This window comes from Haemorhous mexicanus, chromosome 10, assembly GCF_027477595.1.
Source record: "Haemorhous mexicanus isolate bHaeMex1 chromosome 10, bHaeMex1.pri, whole genome shotgun sequence".
Taxonomy (NCBI): domain Eukaryota; kingdom Metazoa; phylum Chordata; class Aves; order Passeriformes; family Fringillidae; genus Haemorhous; species Haemorhous mexicanus.
Window position 1 is genome coordinate 3,076,774 of NC_082350.1, and position 22,313 is coordinate 3,099,086.

The 22,313-nt window shown below is 44.9% G+C and overlaps 1 protein-coding gene across 1 annotated transcript in view; it reads left to right on the forward strand.

Annotated features, from left to right (window-relative positions):
- LOC132331513 (glypican-5-like) overlaps positions 1-22,313 on the forward strand; it is a 369,094-nt gene that overhangs the window by 306,914 nt on the left and 39,867 nt on the right. The window lies entirely within an intron of this gene.

Genomic DNA, 22,313 nt, shown 5'->3' on the forward strand with positions numbered 1-22,313 from the left:
TGACCCCCAGGAGCTACACCCAAGATAGACAATGGTCATGAGTTTTTCAGACAATTAGAAGTTTGGTCCATTCACATGTTATCCACCAATTACAGCTTCAGGTAATGAAGTAATTTACCCCCAGTTTGCCCCCCCAATTCACTTGTGTTTAGATTTTTGGGGGCCTGAGGTGTCCTTGGGTTTCAGGCCTGGAGAGGAATTTTTTTGTCTGAATAAACCAGGACAACAGTAGCTGACAGCCTGTGGAGCCTTAGAGTTGTACCCCAGAGCAGTTCAGAATTTGGAAAATATCAAAGCTCAGATCCTCAGGGATCACAGGTGGTGATGGTCCCCATCAACAGGGCTCAGCCCCTCATCCAAGGGTCACCTGTTCCAGTTCCAGTGTGTGCTGTGACCCACACAGGCTGGAAGACACCCAAAATCTCACCTGTGCACCTGGGAACAGGGTCATGCTCAGCTGGGGAACCAAGGAAAGGAGACCCCCAGGATAAAAGAACTTTCTTGCTGATGCTCTGTCCTCTTTGTCACTCTGGACTGCGATAGGATCAGCAGTAGGAAATGCACTCAGATGCCCCATTGTAGTTCCTGTTTAAACCATGTTCCAGAGCTGCTGTCACTGCTGCACATCCAGATTCCCATCTCTGTGAAACTACACCTCAATGTGGCTGTTTATTCCTAAACCAACTGGTAATCCACTGTGACAATGTTCGCAGGGTCTCGGGATGAGGGAGGAGATGAGAATCTTGACTCCATGTTTCAGAAGGCTTGGTTTATTATTTTATGATAGATAATATATTAAAACTGTACTAAAAGAATAGAAGAAAGGATTTCAGCAGAAGGCTGGCTAAGAATAGAAAAGGAATGAATAACAAAGGTTTGTCTCTGTCCGAGACAGTCTGGACAGCTGGACTGGGATTGGCCAGTAATGAGAAACAACCACATGGGACCAGTCCCAGATCCACCTGCTGCATTCCACAGCAGCAGATAAGAATTGTTTGCATTTTGTTCTTGAGGCCTCTCAGCTTCTCAGGAGGGAAGAAATTCTAAGGAAAGGTTTTTTCATGAAACATGTCGGTGACAATCCACAAAACTTCCTGTTCTGGATTTAGTAATCCAAACTGTACACAGGGCATGAGCTGGAGGCCTTGGGGAGCCCAGGAGTCTCTGTTACCTTGATGTGCTGGGTGCTGGGCACAGAGCAGGAAGCTTTTCCTGCCCTAAAGTGCATCCCCAGAAGGCAGGACTGTAATAAGGCTAGCAGACTTCAGAAGAGCTTTCTAGGGCACATTAAGATGCTTTATAGGCATTTAGGTCTGCCAGTGGATGTTGATGGATAGTCCTGTAGCAGCCATTAGGAAAGGAAGGGCTCAGTCCTGATGGCCCTCTGACACCTCAGTCCTGTTTATGCTCAGGCTGCCACTCACACATCCAAGGAGATTCATTTTTCCCCCACCAATATAATTTTGAAGCTTGGGAAAGATCTGCCTCCAGCAGGCTGGAATCTCACTACCTGAGACTTCTTTAAAAAATGTATATGTTTCATGATTAATACTGCTGTTCACTGATGGATTTTGGAAGTATTATACTAAATACCTCTATAATGCAGTGGGTTTGTTCCATTAGGTTTCATTCAGTTGTTGAATTCCATGTTTTATTGCTGCTGAAGTTATCTGAAAAGGAATCCTGTGAATATCTTTGGACCAAGTTCCCTGAGCTCTGCCACTGGACAGCCACTAGGAAAAGTTAGAAAAAATGCTGCTTTGAAACCCCTTCAGATAGCTTCCAGCATTGCTTTAGTAGTCTCCAAAATATTGCCCATGCTGGCTGGGCAATTTCCTGCCTGGCACAGCACAACCCTGTCATTCCACTGGATGGGAGCATAAAAGAGGATTTCAGGAAAATCATATTTCTGAAGGAAATACTCAGCCCACCAGCCACTAGCACTCTCCAATACTGAGTTTTATGCAGCCTTATTCAGCAGTGGCCTCGTGATTTTACTGAAAGAAAAATGTTCTGGGCAAATTGTTTCATCTTTGAAACAGTTTGCAACTGTTTCCCCTTGGGGGAAAACGAGTGTGTAATTTTCTAGCTATTTTAAACCATGTAAGCACCGAGGAAAATAGTATGATTAATTTATTTTGGAGTATGCTGATTACCTAGCAATTAAAGCTTTATAATATTTTTCTTTATGGAACAACAAAGGCCAGTTTAATGCTTTTACTTTAGTTCAGGCTCATTGGACTGGCTTCATACCTGGTGCAGACAGATTAATGCTCTGAAAGCACATGAAGTACCTATATGCAGCTGAACATGGCCCACTTAGCTCAAAAATATGAAGGGTCTTCACAGAAGGAAATTTCATTCATTCACAGCATCTGGTTCCATTACATTCAGCCCAATCAAGCCATGAAATTGAAATAAAATTACTTTTGACAGTGGTGGTGGCAGTGTAACAATGAAAGCAAGGTGGGGGAAGGAAATATATACATGGCAGGAGAGGCTCTAAGTGAGGAGAAGCTGTGTAAAGTGCCTTTACATTTTCAAATAAGTGACTGGGTGCATGGGAAGATGAACTTGGAACTCTTGGAGCTTTCCCAAGTGCATTCCAGCTGCTCTTTAGAGCTGAGAGTGTATCTGTGTGACACGGCAGGGCAGAACAACCCTTTCCTGCCCAGGTGCTGCTGCCCAGCCCTGCCCCTTTGGGGGGTGACAGGGGAGCACCCTCACCCTGCAGGACCCTCTGTGCTGCACACCCTGCTGCTGCCCAGCCCTGGTCCTTGTGGGTGCAGCTCCTGCTGCTGCCACCTTCCTCAGCTGGGTGGGAGCAGGGAGGGAGGGAGCAAGGCAAAGTGTAGAGCAGAGGAAGAGGTGGCTGAAGAATGTGGGTATTGTGCAGAACCTGGAGAGAATCAGCATGGCAAAAGGGGCTGGGGTTTCTGTCCCAAGGGCTCTGCCACCTGGTGTGTCACCTCTGAGCAGGGGCAAGGTGGGCTCTGTGTGTGTGGCTGTGGGGAACAATCGGGTGTTGCTTGCTGCTTTGAGCTCTGTGGTGGTCTCTGCACTCAGTGAAAAACTTGGTGCAGCTTCTAAGCCACCATTACAAGCATCTCCAGTCACCAGGACTTGCCAATGAATTGTCTGCAGCAGGGTGGGAACATCTGCAAAGTCCCCTGCAAGGCATGAGGTAGGGCTTGGTGTCCAGTGTAGGCAGGTCACACTGTTACAAACACAATAGCTGTTTTTAAACATCCAGGTCCAGAAGAAAAAAGGTGTTCCCAGCTCCCCAGACAGTTGGCACTGAGCCCCTCAGGGCTGTGCCTTGTTCTCAGTGTTATAGATAAGTAATGTAATAGCTGGCTTTCAAAATTAGGAGATAGATATTTGTATTTATTAAGAGATAGATTATATAGATGTAATGTTATTGTAAGATGTCATTCCATAGTCCTCTTTCCCTCCCACCTTGTAATAGCCTCAGTAGTCAAGACATTTAGAGGAGGCTGGCTTGGTACCAGGAGGGCAGCATACAACACTGACCTCCAGTCAAGGTGTAAAAAGTAATCTCCTGCAATGGACAGCAGAGAAAGAGTTGGCTGACAAAACTTGCAGAGGGACTAAGGATATAAAAGGCAGAACATGCATTTTGTAGATGAGCCACGCAGCAGGCAGCCACAGGGGGAGCTCTCAGTGCTGTAATTTTTCCTTATTTAGTCCTTTGTTGTAGTTTTTGTTGAAGTTTAATAGAAGTTTTAAAAAGTGAGCAGTCATTTCTCACACTGGTGACACTGCCTGGGACAGCTCTGAGGCCAGTGCACAGAGGAGCTCTGCTCAGACACACTGTGCCAGCCTCTCCCACCAGATCAGGGTGGGGACATGGACTCAGAGTGTTTCCCTGTGTCTGTGGCAGGACTGGACTGTGTTTAGGGAAATAGGTGTGAGAAATAATACTCACTTCCAAAAATTTTAAAAGGTTTATTAAAACCTTATCAGAAATACAGCAGCAGATTGAATTGAGAAAATATTACAGCACCAGGAGCAGAGGATCTTTCCCACCATGTGCTCACCCACACAGTGGAGGTTTCACCTTTTAACCCTTTAGCCCCCCAAAGTTCTGTCCATTGACTCCTCTTCACTGTCCAGTGATGGAGATCACTCTTGACTGGAGGTCAGGTGCTGCCACAGTAACAATCCCACCTTCCCAAATGTCCCAAACCCAGGGCACCCCCTGAGAACAACACAAGGGGGTAAAACATAACTGTAACTCTATAAAACTTCTCTGAACATATATCCATGATATTTGCCTTTTAATTGTGAGAGCCAGCCATGGCATCACTCATCTATCCCACAGGGATGTGCTGAAGGCTGTGGAAACACTTCCCAGCTTACAGGCTCTCAGGGTTTCTGGGCTGGAATGGCTCCTGAGGTATCAGAAAGTCTCTTTTTCCCAGCCCTGTGACTGAAGAAGTCAAGATTCATTGGTTTTGCTTTTCAAGGTTGTTTATTTTCTCTTATCTCTTACATTCCTTCTCTGACCTGCTAAGATCTGTCCAGCAGGTCGGGTTGTGGCACACTGACCCCCCTTGGGGTGGTGTTAGCTTTTAGTTAGTACACATACTAAGAACTATGTGTACTTTATTTACAATAATTTCCCAATCCCTATCACCTATGTTAGACAGTCTGTCTCTACTCTAAACCAATCCAGAAGTGTCACCATCACAGCAGAAGATGGAGGACAAGAAGAAGGAGAAGAAGGACAGGACACACCCAGATTCCTCCATCTTGCCTCTCGAACCCCCATTCTAAAAACCCCAAAATTCTACTTTTTCACCCTGTGACAAATTCACTACCATTCTACTCAAACTCTTGTGTCTTGTAACTCCTCACACAGAGTTGGGAATTGTTTCCATGGGCTAAAATCAAGGCACAGGTGTTTTTGACTCCGTGCCAAGGTCTTTGAGCCCCCTGCCAGGGTCTTGAGTCCTCCAGGGCAGCCAGAGGGATGTCCTGGGTTCTGACAACAGCTGTGGCTGTGTGTCTTGGTTTTGTGTGGGAAGGATTTACAGAAGCAATGTGAAATTTCAGCTATGGGAAAGCTATACACATTTCTGTAGAAAACACATGTTAAAACGAAAAAAATGGGAACTTTCTCCTTTTTTTTTTTCTGGTTTGGGAGCAGGTAACAAGGCCTGGTCTTTGTCTTGGGTGGGCTGGGCCAGGCAGGCTCTCCTGTGGGGCTGGACCCTGTCCCATACTGTTTGTGCCCTGCACAAGCTGTCCCCACCTGACACCGCAGTGCCACAGCTGTCCAGCAGTGCAGTGGCCATGTCCCCTGTCTGAGGGCTCATTTGCAGGGTGTTGCTGATGGGGACACAGTGCTGGCAGCCCAGCCAGGCTCTGTGCCTGTGGCCCTGAGGCCGTGCAGCCTGCCCCAGGGGAGTTGGGGCTCTGGAAGGAAGCTTGTGTGGGAGCTGCTCCCTCCTGCAGTGCTGAGCCTGCTCAGAGAACAAGTGCTTCCTTTGATTTCTCTAAATTCCCTATGTTGGTTTCTCTGGCTCTGGATTGAAGGCACTCCAGACAGTGGGTTCATGTTGGGACTCAGGTGTTTATTATTTCTTATCACTAAAACAGTCTCACTGCTGGGAGTGCAGCACCTTTTCATTAGAAGGCACAAAATGCCCAACAAGCTCTTGGCACACGGGCTTTTAAGACTGAACTATCCCATGAAGAGCTGACACCTGGATTATTTCCCTTTTACCCCAATAACTGATCCCACAGAGCCCCCAGTGCAGACTTCTCTGCCCAATTACAAAATGCCCCCCAAACCCATGGAGAAGGAGGAAGAAGCAGCATGAAGAAGAAACCCAGGACAGCACCCTGTGCCTCCATCTTGCTTCCATCCACAACATCCTAAAAATCCCACACCCTCAATTTCTCACCCAGTGACACACCCACACTGCTCTCTATCATCTATTGCACACTTTTGTGGGTTCCAGTCTATCTTGGAGTCTGGGGAACTTTCTCCATGGATGAGGGTCAGAGTCAGTGCTGCCCTGGGGGTCAGGGCACCCCAGAGCAGACAGAGGAATATTCCCTGTGCCCTGGGTTTGCACACCCTCATTACCTCTGATGAGAAGCTGCATTTTCCCTGCAGTTGTCGTGGGCCTGAACCTGCAGCTGCTGTTTATCCTGTTTGTGCTCACTCACCAAATCAGTCACCTCCACAGACTTTATTCTGTGCTGTTGCTTTTTTAACTGGCTTCTGAATGTTTCTGTGATTGTCAGGGAAGGATTTATTGAGCATGAATCCATGTGGGCTTGCACGTCCCCACCCCAGTTGGCTGGTTGGCACAGCTCTGGAGTGAGGTGGCTCCTGTCTGCTGCAGGGGCTGGGCTGCTCCCATCAAACCTGGACATTTCCTCCCTCCTTCAAGCACTCTGGAAGCGAGGTGGAAATGTTGGACATCCTACCCATATGTCTGCTGCCCCGTTGGTGAGTCAGGACTTTCCTGAATGTTTTGATAAGTGTAAAAATGATGAAGAGATGTCAAGGCAGGAGAGGGTGCCAGTTTCTGTTCTGTGTTTGGTTTCTCTCTTTGACAAGGGTGTGTTGCTGTTTTGGAGGAATTGTTGGTTTTGGTTTTGTGCTCTTTTTCCCCAGTGTGTTAGAATGCACCATTTATTTTTCTAGGTTAGTGGGTAAGATCTCATGCAAATTGTTCCTGAAAACAGCTTGCTTTCCTTGTCCATGAACAGTGTGCCTTTTCATGAATATATTTAGCCTTCTCATAAACATGGATAGTTCCTAAAGCCAATGTCTTTCTCTTTACACATCCAAGGCTGCCAGAAACCAGTCCAGAGAAAGCAATTTTTATTTACCACAGCATTTCTCCAGCCTCACTATTTCTGGAGGTGTTTTCAAAGGCAAATGTACAGAAAGCAGCAGCTGTTTTAGTCACACACATGAAAATCAAGTGAGCTGAGGAATGAATTTTACAACACATCACTTTTACTGTCATACCTGAAATGAGTGATTTAACTGATGACTATCATTTAAATCAAAATATTGCAGGCTTCATTCAGGAAAAGTAGGTGATATTTAAATGAGGAAATAAATCTGGATTGAAACTCGAGACTTTGTTTTCTGATGCTAATTTTGAAAATAATGAACACAGTTCATCTTGTTGCACTGCACCACTCCTGAGGCTCCTGGTGCTGTGCTGGGGGCACTGGCTGGTCCTGCCAGGGCTCACCTCAGACCTTCCCAAGCTGTCTGTGCTGTGCCAGGTGGATTCTGTGTGGCTGCAGCCCACCCTGGTGTGTGCAATTAAACAAGCCTTTTCCCACTGAGTAAATCCCCAGGTGGTTACAGAGGCAAGAAGAGATCAGTAACCAGGCTGGGGATGAGTGGTGGGGCAGGAGCACTCTGTGTGTGAATAGCAGCTGGCCAGAAATCCAGCAGGAGCAAGGTGATGCCTTTTGAGAGTACCTAAAACCAGAGGCCAGACAGAATTAAGGCAATAAAAAGCAGTTCTATTTATTGAAGGGCCTTCAGGTACATTTAGGGCAGACAAAGCCCCCCAGGGGCTACACCCAAAAATGGACCATGGGGTTTCACACTTTTATAAGTTTGGGCCATTTGCATATTGGGGGTTAATCTTCCAGTTCCAGCTTCAGGTAATGAAGCCATGTACCCCCAGTTTGCCCCCCCAGCTCACTTTTGTTTCCATTTCTGGTGCCTGAGGCAGTGAGGTGTCCTTGACTGCCAGGCCTGGAGAGGAATTGCTGTGTCAGCCCAAAATGGGAAAGCAGCAGCTCACACTGTGTATGGAGTTTAGAGTTATACACTAAAGAACTGCAGGATGACAAATACACGGAAATATACAAATCCTAAAATCCCAAGGCATCAAAGGTGTGCTGCTCTGCAGGATGCTCTGCTCAGAAGGGTTCCCTGACAGGGGCATCTCCTCCCTCCTCACTGAAGGGAGGGTCCCCTTCCCATGCCCACATTTATTTATGGTTTTTAACAACTAACATGTTGTGTAAGTTATCTGTCATATCATACTTCTCTGCAATCAGAGGATATTTTGAATGGCAGGTGCATCAAGGTAAGCTTGTGACAGGTTTCATGGGTGTGAGGGAAGCTGGAAGGGCCCAGGGCAGGGGAGGGCAGTGGCTGCCAGGCTGCAGGAGCTGCCACGGAGGTGGGAATCAGGCACGTGGGAAAGTCACAAATCTGATCTGCTTGTCCTTTTCCTGCTGCTGAATTCCATCTGTGTTCCCTCCTGGGGTGTCAAGAAGTCACCTTGGTTCTTTTAGGCAAAAGGATTTCTTCTCTTCACGTGCACATTTGATGATGGTTAGAGAAAATGAGGATGTAATCAATCAGTGGAGTTTGTTATTTTACAAAATGGATTACTTTCAGTCTGCTCTGGTCTGCTCACACTGACAGATGAAGCTGAAGTTTCCTGGATGCTTCCAGAAGGAGGGACCCAGGTGTTCTCAGGTTCAGGGTCACTTCAGGCTTTTCTGTGCACAGAAGTGAACTGGATCCCGAGCTGTGCTGATAACCCTCTTCATGCACAGAAGGGAGTTTCTCCTGAACAACTGTGTTTGCCAACACAGCAGCCTTTGGGGGGAGATTTTCTGCCACAGCTCTCTGAGGATCTTGTAGCCATCAGGCTGGTGTTTGTGCTGAGCTCTCCTGTGGATCTTGTCACCTCCCAGCTGGAGCAGGTCCAGTTCTGCATGACAAAGGGAGATTTCAAGAATCCATGAGCAATCTCTTACTTGTGGACACCTAAGGCTGACTTAGTAGCCTTAAAAGTTAGAGCTTATTAAGCAAAGATACAGACTAGCCTATGCATCTGTTAATTATCTTCCCTGATCCACCAAAATGATGGAGTATTTTTCTCAGCACATATAAGTGATATTGATGCTGGAAAGGAGCAGGTGATATAAATCATTGCAGTGCTTGGTTCTTGGTGTAGAGCAAAAGAATGGGCTTCTCTTAAGTGCCTTCTCACTTTAATGTGGTGCAGCTTTCATAGTGGGAGTAGGTTTTCAGAAAGAAAAATCAGTCTGGGCTCCCCACACTTCAGCTGGCAAGTGGAAATCTCTTGCTCTGTTCCTGAGGAAGAAGCAAAAGCCAAGGTTTTGTGGGAAAAGGTACATGGTTGTCCTGGTTGGTTGTTGCAGGGGAATTAGTTTGGGATCTGGATGCCAGATCTTCCCGTGTGCCTCAGCAGGTCCATTTGCAGCTTCCCTTTTGGAAGATGCCATCCCAGGTGTGTTTGATGTTCACTGACTCCTGATGTGCACAAGTAACAAAGGAGAAAAAATATTTCAGTAATGGTTTGGGGGTGGTCAGGGGGGAATGGAAAAGTGCAGAGACTCATCTTTTCCCAGTGTGAAGTTTATTTGTAGTCCTTATTCCCTTCTGGCTCCATCCCATTTGCTGCACTAATGTACAGAGGGAGAGGAGGAGGAGGAGGAGGTTGGGCCAGGCTCCCTGGGAAGAGAGGCACAACCCAGTGTCCATGTTGGCAGTGCTGCTCCTGCCAGGACAGGAATCTCCACTTCCCAGCTCAATATCTGTGGGTTTCAGAGAAGAAAATACATCCCATCAAAAGAAGATGAAGATTATCTTAAACCAGTGGGAAGAGATTTCAAAACAAAACCCCTCAGAAATGGGACAGAACCTGTGAGTCTCTGTGCAGCTTCAAATGCACTGCAGACAAAAGTACCTCTGGGTTCCCTGAGCTCTGAAGAATATCATTAAAGAGATCATTGCTTGAAAAGGAAATTCAAGAGTGGCACAAACCCTTCATAATTTCAGATATGAAGTCTCTTCTGGGAGAACAGGAACTCAGGGATCCTGAAAGATCAGCGAGGTTTTTGTGAACTTGAGGTTTTTCTCTGTGTTTTTGTGTTGGGGTTTGGTGGGGTTTTTTGGGGGTTCTTTTCTTTTCTAAAAAAAAAAAAAAAAAAAAAAAGCTGTATCCTTCATCCCTTCTCTATAACCCAGAGGTGATTAGAGAGCTCCTGTGGAGTCTCAAACTGCTATACTGAGATGACAGAAAAGTTGTGAATAACCATATCTTAGGGAAAATCTTTGAGCTTTACCTAAAAAAAAAGAGAGTAGTAAGGACAAATCAGCCAGAGAGGTAAATGTGTGCAAGAGTTTCATCACCTGGGATTGAAGCTGGATCCTGCACTCCTTAAAAATAAATAAATAAGAGAAAGTAGGTTTAATCATTCCCTGGAAGTGAGATCCCTGCTGGAACAATTAATTCATAAAGCTGCCTTGCAGGCCTGTGGGAGCTGGGCTGGCAGCAGTGATTAATGCTGGCTGCAGGAAGCAGCCCTGGGGAGGGATCACAAATTACTTAACCCTGCCCAAAAGGGCTTTGCCAGGAGCCCCCCACCAACAGGTACAAGGGGGACACTGGAATTGAGCAGTGATTCAACAGGAGGGGCAGATGCCTCCTGGGGCAGAGGAAAGGCCTTGGATGGGATGGAAGGGCCCCTCCGTGTCACAGGGCATGTTTCTGTGACTTTTCTAAACAAGTGTACCTGTGCTGTCTGTCCTAGATAGTTGGGCTTTTTTTTTCACCTTAATGTGGATTATTGTTACTTAAGAGTAACAAACTATATTTTTTATTTGATAAGGCAGATCCATAAACTAGATTTTTTTCAATTTGAGAAGTTTAGCAATTACTCCAACTCCCCAGTACATCCATGGGGATACATCTGTGGTATCCAAAGGCTCCTGAGCCCTTGCAGCTGGGAAAGCCTCTGGAGAGAAGCACAAGCCCTGTTTTTGTGGTGCTGCTGAAGTCTTTTGGTGCCTTTTTCAGGGCTTCCTAAAAACAGGGGCCAGACAGAATTAAGGCAATAAAAAGCAGTTCTATTTATTGAAGGGCCTTCAGGTACATTTAGGGCAGACAAAGCCCCCCAGGGGCTACACCCAAAAATGGACCATGGGGTTTCACACTTTTATAAGTTTGGTCCATTTGCACATTGGGGGTTCATCTGACAATTCCAGCTTCAGGTAATGAAGTCATGTACCCCAGGTCTGCTCCCCCCAACTCACTTTTGTTTCCATCTCTCAGGCCTGAGGCAGTGAGGTGTCCTTGACTGCCAGGCCTGGAGAGGAATTGTTGTGTCTGCCCAAAATGGGAAAGCAGCAGCTCACAGTGAATATAGAGTTTAGGGTTAGACACTAAAGAACTGCATATATTATAAATATATGCAAATATATTTATAATTATAAATATATGAAAATATACAAGCTGAAGTGCCAAGGCATCAGTTTCTGCTCTGGAAGATCAGAGGTGTGCACTGCACTGTGTGTAGGAAAGAGCTGATACCAAAGGAACCCTGGAGGGCAGAAGATGTGTGGCCCCTGGCTTTTTTGGAGAGGAGGCTGTGTGGAGCTGGGAGGGCTGTTTGTCTGGCTGGGAGCCTGGCACAGCAGGTCCTGTGTGGAGCAGGGAGAGGCCATTGAATTATAACCTTGAGCTGCTGAGAGAAGCATGGCCAGGGCTTGGAAAGATAAGCACAGTCACTCAATTGTCTGAAAATTTCACCCAGGGAATTCAATGCCAGCTCCCAAGGGGTACAGCACACGGTGCCAGGAACTTTAGGTCAGAGTTTTGATGTTGGCATGGCTGCCACATCCCCACATGCCTGGGTACATCTCCTTCCCTTGCTACCCAAAGGCTCCAGCTCACTGTAATCTGCCTGCTTCATAAAAGAAGTGTTCTTCCAAAAAGGCTGTGCCAGTTCCCCACAGATTCTGACAGGTTGTGCAGCTCCCCAGGGAGTGAAGTCTGATGTGGAAAGGCTTGGGGAGCTCCTGGATTCCCTGTGCAGGGCACAGCAGACAGAAACCAGGTGTTTGAGGGGGAAAAGAGAGGTCTCCATCACTCCCCAGCCTGTATGAGGAGGGCTGGCATGTGTTGTTTGCATGATCAGGTACTTCATATGAAAAGAACAGTTTTCTTTAATTCAAACACTTAAGTAATTTGAGAGGCCATCTAGCATTTCAAGTTGATACAGATCTGGTTTTATGTTGGCATTAAACAAGATGAGGTGTAGTTTTGTGTTTAGTGCATATTTTAAATGTACTGTGATAATGGAGTGCTAGACTTTTCAGTCTAACCTGAAGAGAATTGGAGAGTTTATACTGAAATGAGAGCAATGCTTGGTTTTGGTAATTTTTTCTTAAAGCATCAGCAAAATAAAGAGGCTGATGTCTAATGAAGCTCTTTGTGTGCCTGAATTCACGACAGCTAAAACAATTCTGTTAGCTCACAAATTAGATTAGAACTGTAAAAATGAAATAAAATGTCATCTGGGTAAATGATCTACTACCACAGGTGTTGAAAAACAATCCTGAGCAGGAATGGCCTAGGCACCAAGTAATTAAATTACGATGACAGATGATAGTTTAATAAGGTGATTGTTATGAGGTGGGCCTGCCATCCTGAGAGCTTCTCAGCAGCACTGCTGCCACGTTTGGAGGGTGGCAGCACAGAGGATTTGCAGTGAAATTTCCATGTCATGACTGCCAGCTTTGCAGGGAGAACAGCATCCTTTGCTTCCCATAATACTGTCCCTGTGGACATGTTAAGCAGATTCTTCACATTATATACCCTTTTATATATTTTTATCTATATTTTATATACTTTATTTATTTATAGATATATTTATATATTTATATATTTTAATATATTTTATATTATATATATGTGTGTGTATGTATGTATGTATGTATGTATGTATGTATACATAATACCCTTAGAGGGTTAAAATACTTATTTCCAAGGGCTATAAAACAACCAGGTTTTTCTCTCCTTTCTAACAGATTAAGAGGCCAGTGCAAAACAATTAAGAACCAGTCCTGTAACTACTGAGCACATTGAGATCTGGTTCTCAGCATCTGTGGAGACTGGCAGAGTAACACCAGCTGACCAAAAGAATTCCCATTAAATCAGAGAGGCCAGGTGTTTGCTCTACCCTCAGCAGCACTGAGTTCTCAGTCTGAAACCAGCAAACCTCTCCTCTGAGCTAGGTGAGCTTGCATGCAAGAGGAGGAAAAAGCAGCCTTCAGGCTGACAGACGTGTTTCTTTCCTGACAGAGGTGTTTGGCTTCAGAGCCTGAGTCCAGCTGCTGGAGGCCCTGCAGAACCACCAGCCAGCAGAGCACATTAAATACTGGATAACCCAGTATATCAATACTGGATAACCAGTATATCAATACTGCATAACCCAGTATATCAATACTGGATAACCCAGTATATCAATACTGCATAACCCAGTATATCAATACCTGATCACCCAGTACATCAATACTGGATAACCCAGTATATCAATACCTGATAACCAGTATATCAATACTGCATAACCCAGTATATCAATACCTGATCACCCAGTACATCAATACTGGATAACCAGTATATCAATACTGGATAATCAGTATATCAATACCTGATAACCCAGTATATCAATACTGGATAACCCAGTATATCAATACCTGATAACCAGTATATCAATACCTGATCACCCAGTATATCAATACCTGATAACCCAGTATATCAATACTGAATAACCCAGTATATCAATACTGGATAACCCAGTATATCAATACCTGATAACCAGTATATCAATACTGGATAACCCAGTATATCAATACCTGATCACCCAGTATATCAATACCTGATCACCCAGTATATCAATACTGAATAACCCAGTATATCAATACCTGATCACCCAGTATATCAATACTGGATAACCCAGTATATCAATACTGGATAACCCAGTATATCAATACCTGATAACCCAGTATATCAATACCTGATCACCCAGTATATCAATACCTGATAACCAGTATATCAATACTGGATAACCCAGTATATCAATACTGGATAACCCAGTATATCAATACCTGATCACCCAGTATATCAATACTGGATAACCCAGTATATCAATACCTGATCACCCAGTATATCAATACTGGATAACCAGTATATCAATACCTGATAACCCAGTATATCAATACTGGATAACCCAGTATATCAATACCTGATCACCCAGTATATCAATACTGAATAACCCAGTATATCAATACCTGATCACCCAGTATATCAATACTGGATAACCCAGTATATCAATACCTGATCACCCAGTATATCAATACCTGATCACCCAGTATATCAATACTGGATAACCCAGTATATCAATACCTGATCACCCAGTATATCAATACTGGATAACCCAGTATATCAATACCTGATCACCCAGTATATCAATACCTGATAACCAGTATATCAATACCTGATCACCCAGTATATCAATACTGGATAACCCAGTATATCAATACCTGATCACCCAGTATATCAATACTGAATAACCCAGTATATCAATACTGGATAACCCAGTATATCAATACCTGATAACCAGTATATCAATACTGGATAACCCAGTATATCAATACCTGATCACCCAGTATATCAATACTGGATTAGCCTGTATATCAATACCTGATCACCCAGTATATCAATACTGGATAACCAGTATATCAATGCCTGATAACCAGTATATCAATACCTGATCACCCAGTATATCAATACCTGATCACCCAGTATATCAATACCTGATCACCCAGTATATCAATACTGGATAACCCAGTATATCAATACCTGATCACCCAGTATATCAATACCTGATAACCAGTATATCAATACCTGATCACCCAGTATATCAATACCTGATAACCCAGTATATCAATACCTGATCACCCAGTATATCAATACTGGATAACCCAGTATATCAATACCTGATAACCAGTATATCAATACCTGATCACCCAGTATATCAATACCTGATCACCCAGTATATCAATACCTGATCACCCAATATATCAATACTGGATAACCCAGTATATCAATACCTGATAACCAGTATATCAATACCTGATAACCAGTATATCAATACCTGATAACCCAGTATATCAATACTGGATAACCCAGTATATCAATACTGGATAACCCAGTATATCAATACCTGATAACCAGTATATCAATACCTGATAACCAGTATATCAATACTGGATTAGCCTGTATATCAATACCTGATAACCAGTATATCAGTACCTGATCACCCAGTATATCAATACTGGATAACCCAGTATATCAATACTGGATAACCCAGTATATCAATACCTGATCACCCAGTATATCAATACTGGATAACCCAGTATATCAATACCTGATCACCCAGTATATCAATACCTGATAACCAGTATATCAATACCTGATAACCAGTATATCAATACTGAATAACCCAGTATATCAGTACCTGATCATCCAGTATATCAATACTGGATTAGCCTGTATATCAATACCTGATCACCCAGTATATCAATACCTGATCACCCAGTATATCAATACTGAATAACCCAGTATATCAGTACTGAATAACCCAGTATATCAATACCTGATCACCCAGTATATCAATATCTGATCACCCAGTATATCAATACTGGATAACCCAGTATATCAATACCTGATAACCAGTATATCAATACCTGATAACCCAGTATATCAATACTGGATTAGCCTGTATATCAATACCTGATCACCCAGTATATCAATACTGGATAACCCAGTATATCAATACCTGATCACCCAGTATATCAATACTGGATTAGCCTGTATATCAATACTTGCTAAGCCAGGCCAGTGCCTGTGGCCAGGTTAGGGCAGAACGTGCCCTGCTGGCACTCCGCTGTTCACACTCATTCAGGTGTTCCCTGCTTTTCCAAAGATGGGTCACAGGGCACAGGAGAGAGGGTGCAAGGGAGAAACTTGTCCTTTACAATGCAGCACTGAGCCCATAATAAGTGTTTTCTTGGGGGAAAGCCAAGCTTTAAAAAAACCCAAGCAAACACTGAAGCCCCAGAGTGAGTTTGTTTCAGAGTCCCTCGTGTTTGCTGTCCTTGTGTCTCTGCAGCAGACACGTTGTGGCAGCAGCTGGCTCACCTGGGCAGCAGTGGGGAGCTCCAGGAGGGCACTGCTGGCACCAGATGTGGCACAGGAGCTGTGCTTGCAGCACCTCAGCACATAAATCACTCTCTAAAGAGCAGTTCAGCTCTAAAAGACCTTCATTTCCCACTGAGACAGGACAGGCTGCAGCAGAGGCAGCTCCACTGCCATAAATCAAGCGTCAGAGTGGTTTGGGGTTTGCAGTTGTCTCCTGTCCACCCAGGGGAAGGGGGGGTGAGCTGGAGATGTCACAGGAGGTGTAAGTCAGGGGAGAGCATGGCTTCACTGCTGAGCTTTGCTCTCACAGCAGAATTTATCTGGATTGTCCTGTTGCCTCCCGTGGCTGGAATTTAGCAGCTGTAACTGTACAGCCTTGAACATGAAGGCAGAGGTTGGAACCAGTGGGAACAGAGTAATTGGTGCTGATTTTCATGAGCCCTATTGATCTGAGTGGAGAGTGTATTAGTTGGTATCTCTAACACTTTGTAGTGTTAAAATTCATCAATGCTCATAAATGCCAATATGTAACAGCAGGTGCTGCTGTGATTTAGTGAATCATTATGATTTCTATTTAGTAAATCAGTTGCCATCACTGTTAGTGTTTAATTTGTAAGTTAGTGCATCACCCAGCAGTACAGGAGGGATGAGGCTGCAAACACATTTTCAGTAAATATGATATAAATACCGTGACTTCTGCTATTCAGTGCAGCCCATATGTTAGCTGTTGATAACTATGATTTTTCTATAAATACAGCATTGTACCCTGACCTTTGAAGGGATGGGATGGAAAATGGAGAAATTTACCGTGATAAATATCTATTGAAGGAAAATGAAAAGGATCTGAATTGAGGATAGAGCAAGGCAAATGGTTATTAGAGATAGGTGTGTGCTTCTCTTAATGAGTTCTTAGGAGTGGACCTGGGTTAAAAGGGAAATTCTGGTCTTGAACACATTTGTTCAGGAGCAGTGTTTCTCCTGCCATGAGTGAAAATGCCAAGTCTTGGTGTGTTTTGATGGGATTCCAGGGGCTCCCAAGGATCTGGTAGTGTTGTCACCCCAAGGTAAGGCTGTCAGAGCTCTGGGGAAGGAGGGCAGCAGGGGACACCTCAGTCCAAGGGGACTGCTGTGGCAAACTGCCCCATAGTGCAGCCACCCTTGTCCCAGAGGGGGCACACTGTGCCTCCAGGTCACTGATTCAGTGATGATTGCCCAGATGAGCTGCTGATATTTATAAACCTGCATCCACAGAATCCCTCTTGAAGCTTGTTGGGAGATGGTTGGGGCCATGGCAATGGTGTCAGCACTGCCTGGATCAGGGGCTCTAAATGAGTGAGCAGTGAGCAGAACTGCTGAAAGCCAGAAGACACCATTCCCCAGCAAGGCCTGTGGCAAGCACTGCCTTGGGAACTCACGTCTCAGGCAAAAATTCCAGAGGGATCCTTACATCTGTGTTGGAAAAAATGCTTTGAGTGGGTTTTGATCACTGAAAGGTGAGAGATTTGAAAGATGATACCTGAGCAAATGGGGAGACTCCCCCCAGTGTGGCCAAGGTTTCCTGTCCAGTTCAGAACCCTGGCCATCTTCTGAGCTGGATAAAGAAGAAAGCCCAGCCTCTGCCACAGGTGGAGGGATGCAGAGATCTGACTGGCAACTCTGGTTATCCCCGAGTTAACCCATCCTCCCTCTCAGACACCTCTGCCTGCTGGGCTCTGCAGTGTTGGGGGGAACTTCAGGGCAAGTTCAGCCACCAGATAAACTGTGTGCAGCACAGGAGCCCAACTTTGGGAGTGTGGGCTGGGTGCTGGGGCTGGGCCTGGTTTTGGAGAGGTTCAGGGGTATTTAACCCAAGGCTAGCATAGAAATAAGCAATGTTCTGCCAAACATATTTTGTAAGTTGGAGGGGGAGTCAAACATTTAGCAGACACTGAATCACTTAAGAAGCAGTCAAAATTCAGTTTTCAGAGAGAAATCAAGGGCTGCCAGAACTTCTCCTCAGTTCCATACTGACTGCCTTATCATCACTATCCACATTTCTATAAATTTACAGAGGGTCTGAGGTTTAAATAAGCTATTTTACTAGTCACTGCCCAGCTTTGGGGCTTTCCACACAGGGAAGTGCCATATCCATTAGTCTTCAGTACAATTTTACAGTAATTCCTGTCATCCTAAATACCCTCCTTCCCCACCCATGAAGAATCTGCCTGGTGTTTGTTAATTCTCTCCAAGTGCAATAAATGGCATGGAAAATAGGCTGGAGTATCTATGTATTTTATTACTAGCTATTTTCAAATTCTGTCAACTTAATCCAAAGAAGTTGGTTTATAGTCTTTTGGTTTTTTGGTTTTGGTATTTTTTTTCATGCTGAGGTATAAGAGAAGTCCAATATTTGCCAGAATATTCCCCCTTTGGGGTTTTCTGGGTGGATACAGCCAGAGGTGAAGCTTCAGCCTTGCTGTTGAGCTGCACAAGGCACTGGCAGCTCGTCCTACAGTGAAGGTTCCCTGAGCTCTCTTCTGCTGACAACATCATTTTGTCTGGGTGATTCATCATTTCCTTCCAGTCACACCTTTAGACAAAGGAAACTAGTTCAGCAGTGAGCCCCCACCATGCTGGGAGGTGCTCTCCCATTTGGACTGAGAAGTCCCAAGAAGGGAATTTCCTTCCCTCCAGGAGGGTGTCCCTACACAGGCCTGGCAGTAGCAGGAATTCCAGCATGGCATCCTGAGTGGGAGTGACTTGGGTTCATCCCAGAGAAATCCTCTGACCTTCCTTTCCTTTCCATTCTCTGTCCCTCACTGCTGCTTCTCCCAGAGATCCATTGCAACAAATATTAAAATACTGCTGTCATTTTGGAAGTGAGCTGCTTGAAGAGCCCCATATTGCAGCATTTTACCGAGATAAAAAAGTACTCAAATGAAATTAAAACCACCTTCCTCAGGTTTAGATCTTATCACTGAAGAGTCAAAAAAAGGGGCTGAACTGTCTGATTCTGATAGTTTCTGTTAAAAATACTTCTTTGCAGTATGCCTCCTGCTAAGTAAGCCTGCTGAAATAACTGCATGAAACTCAGCTGGGGTGGTGGGGTGGAAATCTCCTGTTTCATTTGCTGCTTTTTCTGCCCTTAAGGCAAAATTCATAACATACAATATGGAAATGCTGGTTCCAGTGACATGTTTTATGCCACTATCCAATCTGGTTACAATTTTAATATAAGCATCACATTAGCAAGTGTTTCATCTCCCTAAAATATCTCCCCAGTTTTTTAATTGTAGCTCCTTAAAGCTTTCACGACAGTTCACGTATTTATTATTTCTTCTTTCCCCATTCTTTCCACCTCCTGCCACCCTCACCAGCTTGGCAGCGTTTCCTTGGCCCTTTGGTGACCGAACTTTCTCTCACTGGTACGAAATTATAGCTCAGCCTGTTTTCTCCCAGTCCACAGGAGGCAGGAAGAAACCTCACATATCATGACTAAGTGACATTTAGCACATTGGGTCTAATCGGTTTCAGCCCTCTCCGAGCAGGCTCTGGTAGATTTAAGAAGTCAACACAGTAGGAAGTGTCTTACCCACAACAATCTGCCTACTCAGAAACAGCAAGTTGGACTTTATTTAATCTATAGTTCCTTTAAAGTGACAGGGTTGGTAAATGGGATGCTCGTTTGCATCTCTATTTCTGGAAAGCCTCTTGCTGGTTCTGCTCCGCGGCGCGTTGCTGATCCGGGAGCTGGGATGGCAGGGATAATGTTATTCCCAGCAACTCACACATCTCCAGGAACTGCTGTGCCTTGTGCTTTCAGGAGACCCTTAACAATTCCTCCTGCACCCTGGAGGCACCAATCAATACCTGCCTTGCTCTGGCTGGTGTCATCTGCACAGGATATTGGCAGCATCTCTTGCAGCAGGTGCTCATTAAGAACACCCAAGCTTTCCCTGCTCAGACCTCCATTCACACAGCATTCTGTGCTCTGCATAATTCCTCATGCTTAACGTTTTCCAGCAGAGCAAATGAGATGATGGAATCAGGGAAATGTGCTCGTGTGAATTGCCCCTGGGGACCTGGGCTACCCCCAGCTCACATGAGCGTGTGTGGTTCATTGTTCACATGGTTATTTGTGCGTGGCCTGCTTTAGAGGTAAAATGTACAACAGATAACTCAGAGGAGCTGTCCTGAGGGTACAGGATAAGGGATAAGGAAGATTGAATTGGGAGAGATTTGAGACACGGGTTAAGGGAGGAAAAGAAGGCAACACAATCAAAATCTGACTGTGTTTAACAATTTCATAGCAGTCATATCCCCAAACAAGTCAGGCCACATGCTGCTCCTAATTATACAGCTTTCAGGCAACAGAGAACAAGTGATGAACTCTAACAGTGACAACTCGTGTAATTAGAGGGTTAGAACAATTAAAGGAGTGGGAGAGAGATCTCCACGTTGCACACTGAACTGGAGAGGGGCTCACGAAGACACTCCCGTGGGGCAGCACAGGCAGGTGACAAAGGCTCACTGCTGGCAGCAGCAGGAAAGAGCAGAAGGCACGTGAGGAAGCAGAAACAAACGCTGAGAGGCAGGAGGATTTCCTTTGTCAGGCATTGATTGCTGCAGCCATTTACACTGGGAGCACAGCAGTGCACTGTACAAAATGTGCAATCATGTTTTTCATTACTCAGACTGCTTTCCCCAACAGTGCCTTTGGTATTGGGGATTACCTATCTCAGTGGCTCAGTGTGCATGCTGTTGGAATAGTAAACTATAAACTTCAAAAGCCAGGCACAAATTTGGCTCTTCTGGGCCTCTCCTCCCAGTAGCTGCCATGTCTGAAGTCGTTTGAAGGCTGGAGGAAGAAGTGAACTGCAGGCAGTGTAAAATGCCCATCAGCAGGATGAACATGTTCAGGCAGGTTTCCCACGTCACACTGGATTCTGGTCAAGGTTTATTTCTGTAATTGAGATGGGTGATCTGTATTCCTTTGTACTGACACCCTTTTTTCTTTATTTACCTATGCTGCCCCCAGGTTTTAGTAGCAGTTATAATTTATTCCCATCTGGAGCATGGGTGGAAAGGTTGGGAAATGCAGGGAGGCCAGTAAAAATTCATTAGGAAGCCCCATTAGAAAGCTCTTTTAATGATGATCCTTTGGCAAGCTAGCACTTTAATTTTTTCAGTTGACTTGTTATAATTTGTTTTTAACCAGAACATTATGCTGCACTAAATAAAACCCCCATATAAAAACCTTATCACAATGATGAAATGATCATTATTAATCAAACATGGTCTTAATCAAACAGAGCATTTTTTTTCTTTTTGATTTCTTATTGACAACACCTATTTTACATAAAAATATTAGCTGGCTTTAATTGTGCTTATCTACTCCATAGCTTCATCCTGTGCATTACCTGAAGTCTTGCAGGTTGCTTGCAGTGTAAAAGGAGCACTTGTCCCCATGATCCAGTCCATGTCTGAGAGCTGAGGCCATGCTGTGCCACTAGAAGGATGTGCTGTGTAGATTATTGATGTCAAAGCAAGTCTTTATTTGCTGTGGAAAATACAAATGTTTCATCTTATCTGTGGGTATCACAGGAAGCAAGAGGCCCCTCAGCAACACTCCCTGCTCTCTGTGTTTTCCCTCACAATCTCTAATTTCTGCTTTGGTTGCTGTGTGCATCTCCTGCTCTGCCTTGTCTTCTTTCCTGAATAGCAAACAAAATACAAGAACAGTAAAAACCAATCTGTGACTCATACCTCGAGCAATTAAATATTGTCAAATACATTTTCCATGGGGTTTCACTCCTGTCCATGGCTCAGGGGCAGCTGCTCCTCTGCATCCTTCAGGCTCCCTGTGCTGGCTTTGCCTGGCCTGGATGTGTTGCACTGTTCTGCCCTTCCTGGGACCCTGCTTTGTTCAAAGCTCTCCTTTGCCTCAGCTCTGCCACCCTGGAGATGCAGCTGAGTTTTGGGAATCCCCACTCCACCAAGCACACAGTGACCCAGGCACGTTTCTGTATTGGTTTCCCCGATAGGAGCAAGCCATGAAGAGTGAAAGGGTTTTGAAAAGGCAGTTTGCATTCCTGCCTCTCTGTTCCCTCCTGTCCCCCTCCTCCCTTTCCACTATTTGCACTAACTCTGCCTGTGACACGTGGTGAGGTTTGAAGAACTGATCTGGGTTGAAAACTTGCCAGTTCTCCCATCCTGCTTCCCACAATGGCCCCAGGCAGGTGCCCTGGCGTGGGCAGGGATTGTCCATGGGGTACAGGCTTAGGGCACAGGGGA